Below are 18,049 nucleotides of genomic sequence, written 5' to 3' on the forward strand. Positions count from 1 at the left end.
AGCAAGGCACAAACCAATGCCGGGAAATCAGCTTCTTCAGGTCTGGTGCTACTGTACATAAGACATTCAGGCAACATTCCTTTTCCTATCTTCCCTGGTGAAAGGTCCAGGGACATCTCAATTGCTGGTCTTCAGGCACCTGATCCTGATTAACAACAAGGAGACAAGAACTTTCAATTTGGATTTTTTTTAGGACTGTGGAATGTCAATAGCCTCACAAATAAAATGTCTTGCAGGACAAGTAAGAATCAAAGATTTGATGACCACCTTCTAAAACAAAGGATCAAGAAATATCATAGGCAGCTTAGCTGGGTCCTCTAAAGACTTCTGAGAAAAAAAAAAAGTGTTGACTCTTGTTGATATTGTTAAGTGTCTGATAGATAAATGACAGTTAATTTCTGGTCAGTGTGGTTTGGGAAGACTCACCAGAGCCTTTCCTTGTACACAGCCTTCTGACACAACAGGCTGCCTCCTTTCTTCGCAAGAATTTTAAAAAATAAAGAGAGACCAAATCACTATTTCAGACAGGACCCTTCAGAAACTATCAGGAACCAAGATATTCAAATGGTATCACCAAACTACATTCATAAAAGAAGTGAAGGAGAATAAAAATATGTATGCCAATCTCCCCAAATTGGTAACCAGTTGCCTAGGATCAGTCTACCCAAAACTGTGCCTGCTTACTGAAGCCTCCATTCTGCTGAAACATGTTTCACGTAAATACTACATACCATTTGAAAAAGAGATATCTGTCCAGGTTTATACTGGAAAGCTGGGGGACCCTGGAGGAGGACCCGGACATCCTGCTTACTAGTGTTCTATTTGAATCACAGAACCTAGCAATTCATTTGGGTTATTCACATTTACAGGACAGAGGGGCAAAGCCATTACATAGCAGTTTGAAGAGGGAATGATGGCTGGTGTTCCTGTCACTCATTTTAGCAGACAGTCTTCTGTACTATGAAGTTCTACACGTGAGTAAATTCCCTCTTCTCTGAAAAAGCCAAAATTGCCATTTGTCATTGCTATGTGCTATTCAATAGCTATCGTGTTTAAGTCCAAAGAGACTGCTCTCTATGCCTGATGAAATCATCTCTCTATACATTGGCTGATCAATTTGGGATCCTCTGATCTGGAAGTCACTCCAGATTCATCTGAAAATAGTCTTTTTGGTTTGGTTCCAAGTCAGATGTGAGAAGTTAAAATCTTCCCTCTTGATGCCATCAGGCAATATATGAGTATATCTAAGGGCAGAATTTGACTCTCAAAGTTTTTCTTAATTTCACTACTGTAAAACAGTATTTTTAAAAAAAACTTAAGTATAATTTCCCAGGTAGATATATTTATCATATTTGCAAACATGGCTTCTAAAACATTGATTTTTCTTGCTTCCTTATTTGACTATATCCTCAGATACCTTTTCTCTCATTGCACAGGCTTCTGATTACATTATAAACATTCTCCAAGTTGTGAAATACTCTTTTTATGTACCTCTGTCCTTCTGCTTTTACACTATACCTCACATCTAAAACTGATACTAATCCCACTAAATCAAGTACAAGCAGTATTATGAACCAAGCAAGTAGCTTTTTCTTGGGTGGTTTTTAATTTGTGGCTGCAGTTTGGAAGGGGTGTGGTGAAGGGGGGAAAAAGCCTATTCAAAACAAATTTCTTAGTGAAAAATCACAGCAGTCATAACAACTTTTATATAAAACCAAAAGGCTGCTAATTTGATAGCATATTTAAAGAGCCTTTTGATCCCCACAAATTTTAGAAACTGACTCCTGCTTTTGCAGATTTGTCAACCAGTATCATAAGATGGGAAGATTTTTAAATGTTTGAATGTTACCTAAAATTTAACTAAATCAGGACCAAAAGTTTCAACAATTACAATAGTTAGATTTGATCAAGATACCAGGTATTTAGGTTAACTTTATCTTGTGGTATCAAAGCAGGCAAACAGCTTCATTTGTGTCATGTGTCCCAAACAATCCATTTCATTAAATATACTATCATATTTCTTTATGATCCTGGAAGGCATGTGTAATTAAAAATTAAACTTGATATCTGTACCCCTTCCCTGTCATCTCCTCCATCCAAACATCTGCAGGTCCCAAGCCTGCAAACACGTACTTGTTTGAGGAGCCCTGCTGGCTTAGACTACTCACAAAATTAGACTTACTCATACGTACAGAAGTGTTTACAGCCTCAGACCTGAACCCCCAAGCTTGCAAGAAAGACTAACCCAAATACTGACTGCTCAAAACAAGACAACTTCAGTATAGAGTATTTAGTATTTTGGGTAATGAAGGTAAAGTTACAGAGGGGAAATTCTCAATTGAAAGGCTGATTCTAAGGAAAATATTAGTACTATATGTAGAAATAGAGGATTAGAATCCTACAGAAATGAAAACCTATTTCATATACTGTCCAGAAAAACAGCAAGTAAAATACCATATAAAAGCAGTAATTGGGATGGTCAGCAATAAGTGACCAGTACATAAATTAGTAATCAGTAGTTTAAATGGAGGGGGAAATAAAAATCCAGCCTTTGTTCTCTAGAGCAAAATGTTTTTATATTTTTAATTTCAAAATTAAAGAGAAAAACATGACTGTTACCATGAAATAAATATGAAAAGAGGATTAACATTTATTTTTAATACCCATATTTACTGAATAACATGTATATTAACAGATGAGAGTGATAAAATGGCAGTATGCTGCTCTGACAATTATTTTTTTTCTGATCCACGCTTGTTTAACATTTAGTTTCCACTACTACTGCAATGGAATTATTTTCCTCCCTGTTTGGGGTTACATTCATTAAAAAAATCATCCTAAACCTGCTTTTTTAGTTCTAGATGTGCAGAGGAACTTCTGTTTACACATGACTGAGCCAAAACCTGCTTCTTTTCTGTGTGTGAATTGTCCATTTGAAGCCAATGGGCTAGGTCCTGCTAACATGTCACAGCAGCAGATTCATGGGACAGGGCAATATGGATTTGACTGTTACCTAAAAATGCAATTATGTTCTTTCTATATCAATGGCCCCCTGACTAACTGTAGAAAGAATAACAGAGCAAAGGTTTAATTTTTTTGTTTGCTTGTTTATTCTCAGCTTCATTATAAATGTGGATAATTTTGTTTTTGTCTAAAGAATGCAAAGGAATAATATTGCTGGACGCAAAAGAATAAAGGAATAATAGTCAAGGCTAATTTTTAATGCAAGTTTCTGCTCTGGCCACTCAGATAAATCCTTCCATTTGCTGGAAACAAGACTGTGGCAAATGTATAAAAAGTGAGTTACATTTGGCCTTGACACACACGAGCTTGGAAACTGTATCATACCTAACAGACACACTTATCTTTCACCCCCCTACAAAACATTTTCTTGCTTCCATGTTGGACCCTTGAATAAGCACATACAAAGTAAAACTTTCATTACAGTTTACTCATACTAGTTAAATGTGCTTCTAAAACAACTACTTAAAAGCATCTTCAAGGTCTCCATTACAACACTACCTAACCTTAGAATAAATAAAACAAAGCTGTTAAAATACTTCTTCAAATAGGAAGTCAAGCCTGCATTTATCATGCATCCGGAACTTTTTATTTCAAAAAGAGGCCCCAAGTACTTTTGCTATCTTTTGGATGTTTAACTTTTCTTTTCAGCATATAGTTTGCTTCATTTTTTTTTTGGTTCATCCTCACTAGAAAGATCAGCTCAATCCTTGACACAGCAGGCACTGAGGCTGGCTGCTGGTTCAGCTGACCAGTATGGGCCACCACAGCTCCAAGGGACTTCACACATGCTACATACCTACCTGTTTACAAGACTAAAACCCTCTAAAGCTAAAAACTGTTTGGGACAAAAGATCAGGCCCAAATATATTCTGTTTTTCTTTTGACCCAGATTTTCTAACAGGCTGAACTACTGTTGTGGCAGGGCAGTGGGTAGAGCAGCAGATCTCTGGCTGGTGGCAGAACCACAGGTGGCCCCAGCAGGATGGTGCACGTCCCCTCTCCTGCCCACTCACTCTGACATGCTGCCACAGCCTCACGTGTCTGCTGGACTAAGAGAGAGGGGGACCAACTGCACATAGGGGTTTCATCCTAGGCTGATGCTTAGATGACCAAATGCTCACATTTCATCATGCTCTATTAGCACAATTTATATTGTTCAGAATGCCCTTAGAGACAAAATCTTCTGTTCACTCCACTGAGATTCTGTTACTCAAATTCCATACTGTTCAGGGCTGCTAGAAATGACAGAGAAACAAGCTGACTTGTTTCCTTCTTAACACCTTTTCCCAAAACTGCATTAGACCTAACTGGGGTTACCTTTTGGATACCAGAAAGCAGTATCTCATTTATTCTTAAAGCTGATAAAGAAATAAGTGCTGTATAGTTTGGGGACCATCTATAAGGTTAGAAAACAATTGCCTAAAATGTCAAACTTGCTTCTCTGAGGTTAGGCTCCTAAACTAGGCAGCAGGAAAGGCAAGCCAATACAAAAAAAGCATTGTAAATCAAAGAAAAATTATTTACTGTAATACGTTACACACAACTACTACAGCTACCTATGAAAGAAAACACTATTTTTAGCTCTGTAATTAAGCAAGTGGACTTAAGTGTAATTACCAAGTGGTTAAGAAAATGTGGATAATGAAGCTAGCAGGTATTGACCCATATTTGCTTTACCACTATGGAATGGGGCAAAAAAAAAAAAATCTCTTCTGATGTGTTAGACACTTCAGATATGTGTTCTTAACTTCTCAGTCCCTGTGCCAGAGATATTACATACAGTCTGACTCCAAATAAAAATGGTGACATGAAGCGATCACCAAAATAATTTTGACCTTCAAGGACAAATTAAAATGGAAAAAAAACAGCAAAAATTAATGTGCCATTTTTCCTGTTGAAGGTTAGATGATGGCTATCTCCTAGATATAAAAAAATAAAATAAAATAAAGTTTAAAAAAATATAAATCTATTTGAGCATAAAGAGGAGACCTCTGCAACACAACTCCTCCCATGTACTATCTCATGGACATGTGCCTACCTAACACATGCACAAAGGCACAGTAAAACTACGTAAAACATGGTTTTTTTCTATATGATGGTACATGAATAAAATGTACACAGTTACACATGCACACACACACAGAGAAATCCTGACAGCTGTTACCCCCAAATAAATAAGGCTACTGAAGGGACTGATGCAATTCCTATTCAGTTGAAAAACAGCCCTTAATTTCAGTGGGATTAGGATCAGATTTGGCTAAATCTCATAAGGACTAGATATGCACTTTATAGACAGGTATGATCAAACACATTTTCAAAGCAACGGTTTGTGAAATTCCTCTCCAGCATATCTGTTTCACTGTATAGGAGAAATATACTGCAGTTTCATGAACATATTAAAATACTATTATTCTAACCAAATGCCTTAAAAACAAATGAATTAAGGGCAGACTAATTTGATTCTATTTGTTATTTTAAGTTGCTTAATTTTTCCTACATTTTTAATGCACATATGCCTACATATATGCACATATACCTAGTCCTCCACATACAGAGTTCTACTCTACCAGTCCAAATCTATACAAGACATTCCTATGAAGGAATGAACCAAGAGACCGATTTACTTAATAAGAGTGAAAAGCAATGACCATTATTTCACTGAGAAAATGTTAGCTAAAATTTCACCTATGTAATATGGAGGGTACAGAGTGACAAACTTCTGTGGTACCAGTGACTTAGACAATGTGGGGGCAGGGAGCAGACAGAGCATGGACTTTTGTACATCAGAACACCCAAATTGATCTGGAAAGAAAAAATAAAGATGAAATGCAATGTTACTTTGTGCAGAACAATGTTTTCTTCCATTTCAACCTCATCACAATTTTCTGATTTTTTTTCAAGATTGCTCTTCTTGCATGTAATATCTGCTTAAATTTGGGCAGAATTAAAATACCTCAACCATGAGTTTCTACTGTACAGCAATATATATCAACTGAAAAAAAAAATGAAAGGGATGAATATGCCTCAAAAAAAGAAGTCAAATAACTTCAGAATAAGAAATTATCACTCTTGAACAAGTATTTTTTTGTATACAAGTCTAAAGGAGTTTTACTAATGGTCTCACTGTAGGAGCAGAACTGACTCCATAATCTCATGAACCATATGGGAAAGTAAATGAAGGTATTATGCAAAAAGATGTACTATAGCAGGTTACAAGGGTTTCTGCACTCCTGTTCATCTGGGAATCCTTAAACTTATTGGCATGACAGTACCTGGTAACATTTTGTTTACTGAATGCTAAACTGCAGGGTCTCCATTCTCAATTTAGGAGCTGCATTATACATACATTTTTAAAGCCCATTACATTGAGAAAGGCTTAGTATGACTATGAATAATCAGAGAAGAATACAAGAAAGGTAGAAATAGTTTGTGTAATACAAGTTTGGAAGTTCTCTATTCAGTTGCCAGGCAATAATTGTTAGTGGTATTAAAAAAAAAATTAAAATTAAAAAATAACAAATAAAGAATAAAAGAAAATACCCCTACTCTTTCATTTTGACAACCTAATCAGAAAGGACCTAGAAACCCAAATATTCCTCTCAGGCTTTGAACAGTCTCTCTGCCCTGAAGTAGATGTAGCATGAAGCAGTGAATTAATAAAGCCAGAATGTCTATTGCTAATAGGTTTACCAAGCACGGGAACAGACAGCAAATCACACAATGCCAGAAGTGCATCCTATGGAAATTGTTCAAACTGACAAAAAATAGACATTCTCAGAGACAAGGCTCCTTTAGGGGGGCTGTAAAGTCTTTGTCCCACTTCTGTAACTGCACAATTAAAAGTAAAGCAGAAGTCAACAAGAGCTTGATTTTCAACACAAGCCATATATTTTTACCCATTGTAAAAAGGAAGAGGAAAAAAATCTCAGATGCAGCACTGCAAAGCAAAAGGCCTTTCCCTGCAAGTATCTGTATCTCTTTGCAGCATTTACTGCTTTGAGGAGCCCTGTTGTGGTCAGGCTAAGTCCTGTTAGAAACCTGCTTGGAGGAGAAAAGCCCTTGCTGGATCAGGATGCAGTTACTTTTCTCCAGAAACAGCTGCTAGGTTTGGAAGCTACATACCAAGCTTTGAATTGCAACAGACTGCTGGTAAATGCAAACAGCCAGAAAATATTTTCTTGACTAAATAGTTAAAATTGGTGTTAAAAAACACCTGAATGGAAGTTGCAGAAATGTAGGCAGTCACTGGTCAATAAACATTATTTTTTAAAATGTCCTTGACTCCATAAACTGTGATATAATAAAATAGTCTGCCCTGTATTTCAGCAGAATTAATACTGAATAGGCCTTTAAAAAGTTAGTAAATATTTATGAAATTAACTATAATTTTCTTACTGTACATTAAAACCTCTGGACCAGTAAAACATCTTCAATTGTTTGCAAAACTTATAACTATCAAGAAAGGGATCACATTTTGCCTTTATTACTTCTACTATGGATTTGCATGTACCTGTATTTGAGGATATGTCCGTATGTGCACATACACATCTATCTATGCACATACAAAGACTTATATATTCACAACTACTGGGTAAGAAAAACTAAAGAAGGAAAAAAAAAGCACCTTGTATAATTGTTATAATAAGTTAAAACTATTGTATGAATTTAAAATTATTATGCAAAAAATGTCATGGTTTCTGATACTAATTTTTTTTTAAAGAGCAAAACCAGAAAGCACTCGGAGAAACTAAAAAAAAAACAAACAAGGGGAAATCCTGATTTCCCCTTTTATAGGCTCTTTATTGTTTTATTTCATTCAGTTTGGCCAGTTAAAAAAAAAAAAAAACAAAAACCTAAAAGATCAATTCTTTATCTTTCTGTTCTAGCCATATAGACTCCTTGCTGTCAAGTACTAATAAAAAATCAGTTACTTTTGGTTTTTACCATTAACTATAAAGTATTTTAATTTAATTTAAACACAAAAGATAGCTGGAGGTTTTTTCTTTTCTTTTTCACAAACATGCTTCTAAATTTTTTTTTAAAAGAAAACCATGGGATGTTAAAAAGTCATTGCCATAGGTCCTTCAAGATTACTCTGAGGGTCAGTCTTCAACATAATGTCCCTTATACTGCAAGCCTGATGAGCAGCGCTCCCAAATGTTTCAGCTGCATGACTTGGCACCCTGTTTTTTTAGTCACGCTATACACGATCCTTCAACCTCTTAATAAAGCCTAGAGATGAAGGTGTGGGAGGCCTGCCAGTGTATGGACTCAAACAGTTCAGAATAGAAATCAGTAATGTAAAATTGGGGTTTTTCTATTGCTTCTGTTTTTCTTAATTTGGTTCAGTTAGGTTGGCCTTTTGCTACAACTGCATGATAAAAACATATGCATGTGAACATAACACACACAGTTAGTTACAAAACTCTTTATAAAAATGTGCAATACATGCCAATAAATCCTATATTTGTGTAATGGATTCTTCTTTCCCATCATTTCTGGCCTCAACTGGTCATAGAGCAAGGATCATACACTCCCCTCTATGCCTTGTAACTTCAATCATCATCTGCAACATACTGCAGATGGAGAATCCATTTCTAAACTACCTGCAAAGTCCACATCAGCCCTGTGCAACAGGCACAGCAGCACACACCTCTCTAATTTACCTAAAGAGCAATTAAGGTGAGGAACCCTAACACCAAACTCCGTAGGCGAGGGGAAGATTTCTCACACTTACATTGACAGGCCCTGATGTCTCCACACTCTGCACCCATGATGAAAATTGTAAATGTCCAAGGGCCCAAAAACAGTGGCAAGGCCAGCTACTGATCATGTCTCAAACTGGCTGCCCAGGCTCACTCCTCTACCTCCTGCCCTGCCTCCCAATTTTCACCTCCTGTGCTCACCAGGAGCACTCCTCTCGTGTGCATTGTAGGGAGCAAGGTGGGAGGAGCAGGGGAATCAGCCGAGGGCCCTTTCCAGGAACAGGTGGCCATGGAGGTGGGTGAAAATCTGGGAGACACAGTGGAAGGAAAACAGAGAGACAGTGTGCATGTGCCTGACTTGGGACGGAGAAGAAGAAACAATAAAATAAAAATAAGGGAAAACCAGGAAATTAAAAAAAAAAAAATAAAGGAAGGAGGACTGAAAGAGGAAAAATGGGAACTGTCTTGCCACATTCCCATCATGAGCTGCATTTAGTTATTTCTCTACCTGTGCCATATCATGCTTCCCCAGCAGATGTTCCTCTGAGGGTAAGGAGAGTGACTGAGAAGTGTTGCTTTGACGAGGATGAGTCTGGGAACCAGCAGTGGACAAATCTTTTAAAAAAGCCTACCTGTCATTCTGCTAATTTGTTTCTTTTTTGGCTTCATAAATCCTGATTTGAAAGGAAAAGAGAGTTACCAAATATATTGTCAGAAAACAGCACCCCCCAAAAGTCATGTCATCTGTCCCTCTCTTTCTACCTCTTTGAGAAGAAATCCAATTTCCTTTCCAACCACGAATTGTGCCTTACACTTGGGACACATGGGCTGGAGACTCTCTGAGGAGCAAGAGGCCACAGGAACAGACAGATCTGTGACAAAGGCTGAGAACTGTGCCCAGGCAGGAAACCTCTCACTGCACCATCCTGGCACTGGAGATGGATCAACAAACAGCAAATTAGCAGTGAGTATACGTTCACATCAAAACTGGAAAACGTATTGGCACAGCCAAGAACTTCTAACAGTATGTCAAGATTTTTCACATGCTCTCAGCAGACAAATAGGTCTTCTCTTTAATCACTGGCCATTTTTAATGTGACAGAGCATATGAACACATGCTGAAAAATAACTAAAATATAACAATATAATTAAAGAGATTTAGAATGGAAATCAGAAAGTGATAGAGACCTGGCATCAGCTTGTCACTAAGGAAAAGGGCAGCTACACCAGACACGTAGAATTTTATTGAGTCACCCAGCCAGACTTTCCAGAAAGAGAAAGACAAGGGCATTGAGACGTTTCTGTGTTGGCTTTTGTGGCTTTCTTTGGGTCTTTGCAGCTCACAGTACTTCTGTTCAATTAACACTGCTGACTATGTATTCTATACATTGAGGTTAAATAACTGATGGTGTCATGGCTGCTGGTGACTTCTCCCCGGCCCTCCTCCTAATTACTGGCCTTTTTGGTCTTTACTCCTCTCCCAGGAAATGTTGATGTTTTTTCCAGAGTGGACACCATGTGCCATCCACTCAGTGCAAGATCAAATGCCCTCTCTTCTAGGCCACTTCCTCCTTTCCCTCCCATTTGCAGTTAGGGTGGACACCTGCACGGGCTGACTTACATCTGTACAGCTGGGACTGTGCTGTGATGAGCTGAACAGCAACACATGTTCTCCCAGTGCTTGTCCCAGCTCCTCTGTTGGAAAATAACCTTATTTCCTTCAGTAAAGCTATAAACTCAAGGGTGTGGTGGGCCTTGATTTGGCAGTGCTTTCTGCCTCCCACACCTCTCTGGTAAAAACATTCACATGAGGGCAGATAATTTGAAGAGAACAAAAATGGAAGAATCACATTCTTTAAAAAGGATGTAATTTCTCCATGGCAGTGTCTCACTGCTTTCCATTTTTTCCTTCAACCATGCAATCATTTTGAAAAGGCATCATTTAAAACAATCAAATTCTCAGAATAATTTTTTTTTGCAACTCCCCTTCTCAGAGAGTTTTGCACACAAATTGAGAATTTTCAGGTTTCCCAGGCAAATGAACCTTGTCTGCTTGGGCAGAAGGCCATGCTATCTTACGTTATTTAGCACAACATTATTCCATGCTGTTTACGTATAGCTCGCTGAAAATAAGGGATGATGGAACACCTCTTCCATGGCACACCCTGAATTTATTCTTAGAAAATTGTTTACTATGTTCTTGGCCTAGAAACTCACAATTCTCTGAGCCCTTTTTAAAAAACGACTTGCTCACTTTTAACTGTGGGGAGAAGGTGACCCCTTCAGTACCTCCACTGCCAAGCAAAGGGGGCAACTTCAGAAGACAGCCTGGCCACGTCCCAGGAGACAGAGCTGCTGCAATGGGAGAGCATGGATTTGTCAAATTCAGAGAATGAGCATTGGGGATGAGGGAATCCTCTAATAAAATAAACAGAAAATTAAATTCACCTCCCTTTTCCTCTCACATGTCTCCCATCTATGCCTGCCTGGAAGAGAACATCGTGGTGCCTAGACATTAGCACTGAAAACACCACAACTCATTGACAAACACACGGGTCACGTTTCTTCTCTGGCTCGACTGGAGGGAATCATCTCTTTTCTCCTGCAGAAGTTAATGCTGCATCCTGGTGACCAGCAGAGGTACCATCAGTGCCCGAATGCGTGTCCTTGTCACCACACTTATGTCACCACAGCCTGGGACTACTTGCACACGGACAGGAACATGGGTCATGGGAAGCACTTGAGCTGTGCAGGAGTTTGGACTGTGGCCACATGGAGTAGATGGTGTCTCCTAACCCCAGAGAGGTTCTGCAGAGACTGAAGACGTATTAGAAATGTGATTCATGTCATGCTACTACCATGATGCATTTCTCCTTGTGCACATAAAAAAATTAATAAAGCATCTTCTATCATCCTTCCAAACCCATCTGAACAACAGCATCAAATATGCTATAAAACACAGGTAGTGCTTCTTAAATTAAGTGGAAACTTTAAATTTCACAGGGACTACTTCTGTAACTCTCTTCTACAAATTAAGAAGCTTGACTATCCAGAATTAAAACAAAGTGCTAGAAAAAAAATCCATTTTATATTCACATGCATATGTATTTTTGTGCATGCATGCAGCCAACCCTGTGCCTGTGTGTGCTGCTCTGAACAGTACTTGGTCACTTACACAGAAAATTGAATGTATTTAAATAAGGTGCAGCTTCTTCCTGCTCCAAACAAAGTCCATGGGCAATGCTGCTCTTTTCTGGTTTATTTACAAATGGATTCTATTTACAAACAGAAAGAGCATTGTGTTATTTCAGACCAAGTTTGGCTGCTGCAGTGCTCCTCTCTGAACTTTGGGAAGTCTACATGCTGTATTTTCCCCCAGACTACATATCACATCTGCAGTACCATAAATCTGCCAACCTTTCCTAACATTTCTACTGCTAATTAGGCTTATTGGGGCTTCACTCTCGTACTCCCTATGTTAGACAAACACAGTGCCAACTAACATGCTGCAAGCACTACTACCTGCATAACTGGTATCAGGGCACATCCACTGGTCATGCTAAACCAGGGATGACAACACTGGGAACATTTTGGCAAAACACACTTCTGTGGACACTTCCAGTGAGTCAACAAACCCTATTTAGTATTCCACAATTAGTTCCCACAAAATATTTCAGAAAAAGAAAGAGATATAATAAGTTTTTGATCATTTGGGGGGGGGGGGAATGGGGGGGCAGCAGCATAACACTAACCAAATTCACCTGCCCTGTACTAGAAAAGCTGAAAGATATTTATTTTAATTTATAGGAAAATCCCCTTTAGACATATATTTTAAAATGTCTAGTGTTTCAGCAAGGCCTGATGGTTACTGAAAGTTACACAAGAAACAACTACACAACTTGTCTGAAAAATATAATAATAGTAATTTACATGAGTCCTTTATAAGAGCAATCTCTATATCCAGAAATGAGATGGCAGCATACTACAGCTAATCCAAATATTATAGCTAACTATATTTGTGGTAACAGATCTTAAATAGAAGGAATGAAAACTGATGCGCAGATGATCTGTGAAAGACTCAAATACTAATAAAAAACTGGGGGAGAAGGAGGGGAGAAGGAGGATGGGGTAAGAGTGTTAAATCATTATTTCATGAGGCCCATATTCACAAAGCAATTTTTTACAGATGGTTGGAGGTATTTCTCAGCCCTTTACTGACAGGAATACGGGAGGCTCAGAGGTCTTAAGCAGCAATTCTATTCATAGGCCCTTAGCCTTTATATAATTGTATTAAGTGCAGTAACAGACATAAATTAACATGCACTGACCCCCCACTCCTAGCAATGTATGCCTTGACCTTTTAAGAAACCTCAAGAGCAGTACTAGTTTAGTATTTGATACATCCTCTTTTGGGGGAGATTAAATGCTGGTCTAGGAGTTGCATGTACTCCAGGCTCTAGCAGGCCTTACCCATCTTTGGCTATGAGAAGCTGCTTTTCCTTCATACTTTTAAGTAAGCAGAGTTTGTCTACTTTGGTTGCAAACAAGCTGATACCAGTAAAGCACTGCTAAGCTTTATGGGTCCTAACAGAGTGTTTGATGTAAGACAGGTGGCAGGTTAGGAGCTCCTAACCTCTGAAAACATCTGCCCATAATGGCAGCTTTCTGAAGGAAGACATTTGTGTTGTTTTACAGCAAATTGTCCATTGTAATTTGTGGGCAGATATCGTACATCAAGAAATTAGATGCCAAAATAAAAAGACAAAAATGGACTTCTTACAAAAATCCTTCCTATGTATTTCATTTACTCATAAACTGAATTTAAAATTTAAAATATGAAAAATGAACTTAAAATTCAAAATATAAAAAAGCCTTTCTGTAGTTAATTATTTGTAAACTTTTCATTTTGTAACTGGAACGTATTTCGTCTTTATAATTGCCACGTCTGAAAACAGAGCAGGGGACAATGGCCAAACCTGACTGAAAAAAGGATATGTTTGGTTGTTTTACTGGGAGAGGGTCCTTTTGCTTTTAAAACATGTGCTATCAATTAATTTGCCTCTCAATTTTCTGCCTCATGACTATAGTGGTAGACAGTAATTTGTACTAGCTGTCTCAAGGATGGTGGATTAAAAAAAAAAAAAAGAAAAAAGAAAGAAATCTACCAGGCAAAAACTACGAGAACTGCAAATGTCGGACAATGCATTTAACCATGAAGTGGCAGAGTGTTAACTAGTGAATGAATGAAGGAAGCACGGAGATTTTAGGCAATGCTCAATAACTATTTTCCTTCCCCACTGTCTTTAGAAGACAGGTTTCACTAGAAATCAACATGACGGCCTGTTTATATATAATTTGTAACAATTTTACGTGGATTTGCCCCCCTGTTTCATTGCCTCGACCTCCCTTCCAGCATCCTGAGCTTTCTCCCATGTGGGACGAGGTTGTTGCCTGTGCCTGGGAGCAGCAGGTGCTGCTGGAGCCCTGTCGGTGCTGGGGGTCGGGGGGCAGCTGTGGCCTAGTGCTGTGTTAGGCCAAGCCGGGCCGTAACCAGCGCCGGGGTCCGAGGGAACGGCAGCAGCCGGGAGCCCGGACGGTTCCCCGGCTTTCGGGAGGGGCCCGTGTGAGGAATCCCGGGGGTGTGGGGAAAGCCCGTCGCTTCTCTCACCTGCCTGCGGCCCTCGCTGCTCCCGCGGCGCCTCCGGCCTCGACGGCGCGGCCGCACCTGCGGGGAAAGGCAGCGGGAGAGGAGAATTAATCGCGCCGGAGTGGCTCCCGCAGGGATCTCCGCTCCTCCCCGACTCACCTGGCTGCGCCTTGCCCTGAAGCGTCGAGGGGAGCGGAGACTGGCTCACGGCCCCACCCGGACGCCCCTATCACCCGTGGGGATACACACACCCACCCACACCCACAGGGTACCAGAGAGGAGCCCCTGCAGCTGCCTCAGGCCCAGACCCGGCACAGCACGTCGGGGGAGGCGAGGCCAGGCCGGGACGCGCCTTGGCAGGGCCGGGCAGGAGCCCGACGGCAGGAGGAGAGGGCCGGGGCTTCCCCGGGGCAGCCCGGAGGGGTTGCCGCGGGTGGGTGCCCGGTCGGGTGCGGCAGCGGCCCGGACCGCCCGACGTGTCCAAGCGTCCTGCAGCGGACGGGAACGTGCGAGGAGCGAGAGCAGAGAGCAGGGCAGGGAGCGGGGCAGGGCGGCTGGCGAGGGGCGCCCTGCGGAGCTGCGGCGGCCGCGGAGCCTGGCCAGGGGCAGCCCCAAGCAGAAGGGAGCGGCTCCCGCTCCGCCCGCAGCAGCCGCAGCCCTAAGCATGGCAGCAACAGTTGGCTGGCAAGGTAAAGAGACGGGGAGCTGCACCATCGTGGCTCGGATTTCCCTTCGCGCCTGAGCTGCCCCCCCAAATCACTCCTGGTTTCCATCCTCTTGAGGGACGACAGTAGGCAGGGAACAGAGAGGATTTTTTTATAGCCTTAGCTTGGCTGATCCCTCTTATCACATCTCTCTTTTTTTTTTTTCCCAAGTTCCCTCTACCTTGTCTCTCCCTTTAGAATATGCTCACATGAATAAAACCCCTGTAAAGATGTTTGCTGGCCACCGGAAAGTACAAACGTCTTTTTTTTCTCTAAGTAGAAGAGGATAAATAATTATGAAAATGCAAGGCTACTTAAAAGGTATTGTGACCCTTCCACCTTTGTTTTCATCAAGCCAGCTAGTGCTCAAGCTACGTGTCCTGAGCAAGAAGAAAAGGAGGAAAGGGAGCAATGAGGTGCTTTTGCTCTGCTTTCTTTTCTCACTTGTCCCTTAGCCAGTCTTTTACTCTTTTCTAAACTGCAAGCAAGTCTTCAAAATATCTTTTGTTTCTCGAGAAATATTAACTCTTAGACTGTGGTCCTCACCCGATCTCTCCAATGCAGGCTTCCCTGAAATGCAAGATCAGCCCTTTCTCAGCCGGGTCTCCCTCCGTGCCGCTGCCGGGGGGAGGGGGGGGGCAGATGGGAGAGCCCTTGTGTTTTCTAACAGCTGAGACATTGGATCGCACCCCCACCTCCTTTTTATTTTACAGCCGGGCGAACCATAGGCCCCTGTGTTGCGTCAAGCGGCCACTCTGCTACCAACTTGCTGCTTAGATCTTGTCTCTTTCACGAGGCTGATCTGCACGGACAGATCTGCGCTTAATCGCTGCCTCTTTTGGGGGGCGGCAGGCAGGGAGGATTTCTCTTTGCTATTTATTTCTTGCCCACGGAATCCGGGCTGGTAATTACTGCAAAGAGAGGGAAAATGTAGCTTCCCTAACTCCTGCCTGAGATGCTCTCAGTGCTGTGTGCATGCACAAGGCAGTTTCAGAACCACAGAGCTAGTGCTGATGCTGCTTTGCTCGCTTGCAATCACCTCGTCCAAAAGCATCGCCTCGGCTGGGTTTTCCCTCCGATTCTGCCTTTTTTACCCTTTTAGGGGGCACTAGTTTTTGCGGAAAGAGTGAGTGGAGATATCACCGGACTGCAAGTTGCTTAAAATCAGGTTGGAAGTGGGCAGGGGGGAGGGAGGCGCCTTTGGCAAGCGCTTCCATGGTGCATCTCCTGCTAACTGGGGTCTCCCCCAAACCGCGGCGGATCCGTGCACCTCCCCCTCCTCCTCCTCCTCCTCCCTCCCTATTATTTATAGGGTGATCCCAGTAAATCCCACCCTCCCCACCTCGAAATAAACCGAGGCTCACGATTACAGAGCATTTAATGAATCGCTCCGAAGAATTTTTTTTTTTTTATGAATTAATCTCGATCAATTAGGACACCCATATTTTCAAACACGGCTATGCCCTGGAAGGAGGGGGGTCGGTGGAGGGGGGTGGGGAAGGTGAGGATAGGAGAACTTTTAGGAAGTTTTATTCTATTTTTATTTTTCCATTAATAAAATAAAAAACACCATACAATTATCTGAATAAACGTGTGATTTGCTCCTTTAGGCAAAGTCGATTAAAAAGTTAGGCGACGGGGAATATTTGGACGTCTGGGGGACCAAGCGGAGTAGGAAAGGGGGGAAAGGGTGTTTATTTCTCTCACTACATATATTTATCTAGAGACACATATATACACTCACAGCAGGAGGTGGGGTTGGGGGGGGGGGGGTGGGTTGGACGGGGGAAAGGGAAAGGTGCCAGGAATTAATAATAGAAGCCCACAGAGTCTAGATAAGTCCAAGGCTCGGCGATCGCAGCTGCTGCTCCTTCGGCGAACGCGCCCTCCGCGAATGCTTTTTGGGGTAAGGGCTTCCCGGGTAGGTAGTTATGTACAGCAAGCCCAGACCGCAAAAAGATTCGCGAAGGACAAAGTCTCCCGCGGCTTCCTACATCCATCCATCCGGCTGCCACCATAACATCCACAGGACCCACGGGCGATCGGCTCCGCCGTCCCCCGCCACGCCGGGTCCCCACCCCCCATCTCCGCCAAGTCCCGTTCCGAAACGCAGGAGCCCGCCGGGGCGAGGCGGCGCTGGGAGGGAAGGGGGGTGTCCTGCCGCCCCCCCCCCCCCCCCGCGGCGGGCCGGCGGCGCGGGGCCGCGGAGCGTGGCGGAGCGCGGCGTGTCCGCGGCCCCGATCCGCGCGGAGGCTCCGGCGCCGGGCACGGGCGCTGCGTAAAGAGAAAACTCTCCCCCCTGAGCGCTAAATAAATAGAGAGCAGGCGGGCCTCTCATTGGTGCGGGCTAAAATCGTCACCCACCAATCAGCGGCCGCCTCACACTGCCTCGCTCGGCTTTTTTTTTTTTTGCCTTTTTTTTTTTTTTTCCTCCCTTTTTTTTTTTTTTTTCCTTTTTTTCCCGAAAGAGGGAGAGGAGAGAAGAGCGGGAGGGAAGGAAGGATGGATAGAAGGAAGGATGGGGGAAGAAAAAAAAAAAAGGAGGAAAAATAGGCCCCCTCCATGTTCAATTAGTCACCAAATCCGCGACAAGAGCACGTCCAAGAGTGCGGCTGGGCCAGCCCAGATCCCTTCTCGCTTCTGCCGCTCCCCGAGCCCCTCTCCGGGAATCCTCTGCCAAAGGGGCGCCGTTAAGCTAAGGACCAGCCCCGCCGCGGGCTACCCCGGGCGCAGAGCCGCCGGTCCCCCCGGCGGGGGCGCCCCAGGCCGCCCGCCACCTCGCGGCGGGCAGCCGGGGACACGGGGACCTGCCGCTGCCTCCTCCCCTATTCCTGCCGCCTCAGCGCGGGGACCCGGCCAGACCCGAGGGGCGACCCTTCGGGGTCGGCGGGGGACGCGGGACGTCCCCTCCCCTCCGCTCCTAAGCGCCGTCCTGGGCGCTAAGCCACCTGCCACCGCCGCCGGCGAGG

General features: G+C 42.7%; 1 long non-coding RNA gene across 2 annotated transcripts in view; it reads right to left on the reverse strand.

Annotated features, from left to right (window-relative positions):
- Positions 1 to 18,049, reverse strand: part of LOC131085291 (uncharacterized) — a 40,848-nt gene that overhangs the window by 8,242 nt on the left and 14,557 nt on the right. For both annotated transcript variants that reach the window (XR_009114616.1, XR_009114617.1), the window contains exon 2: positions 14,398 to 14,454. This is a non-coding gene — a long non-coding RNA (uncharacterized LOC131085291). The remainder of the gene's footprint in view (positions 1 to 14,397; positions 14,455 to 18,049) is intronic.

This window comes from Melospiza georgiana, chromosome 6, assembly GCF_028018845.1.
Source record: "Melospiza georgiana isolate bMelGeo1 chromosome 6, bMelGeo1.pri, whole genome shotgun sequence".
Lineage (NCBI taxonomy): Eukaryota > Metazoa > Chordata > Aves > Passeriformes > Passerellidae > Melospiza > Melospiza georgiana.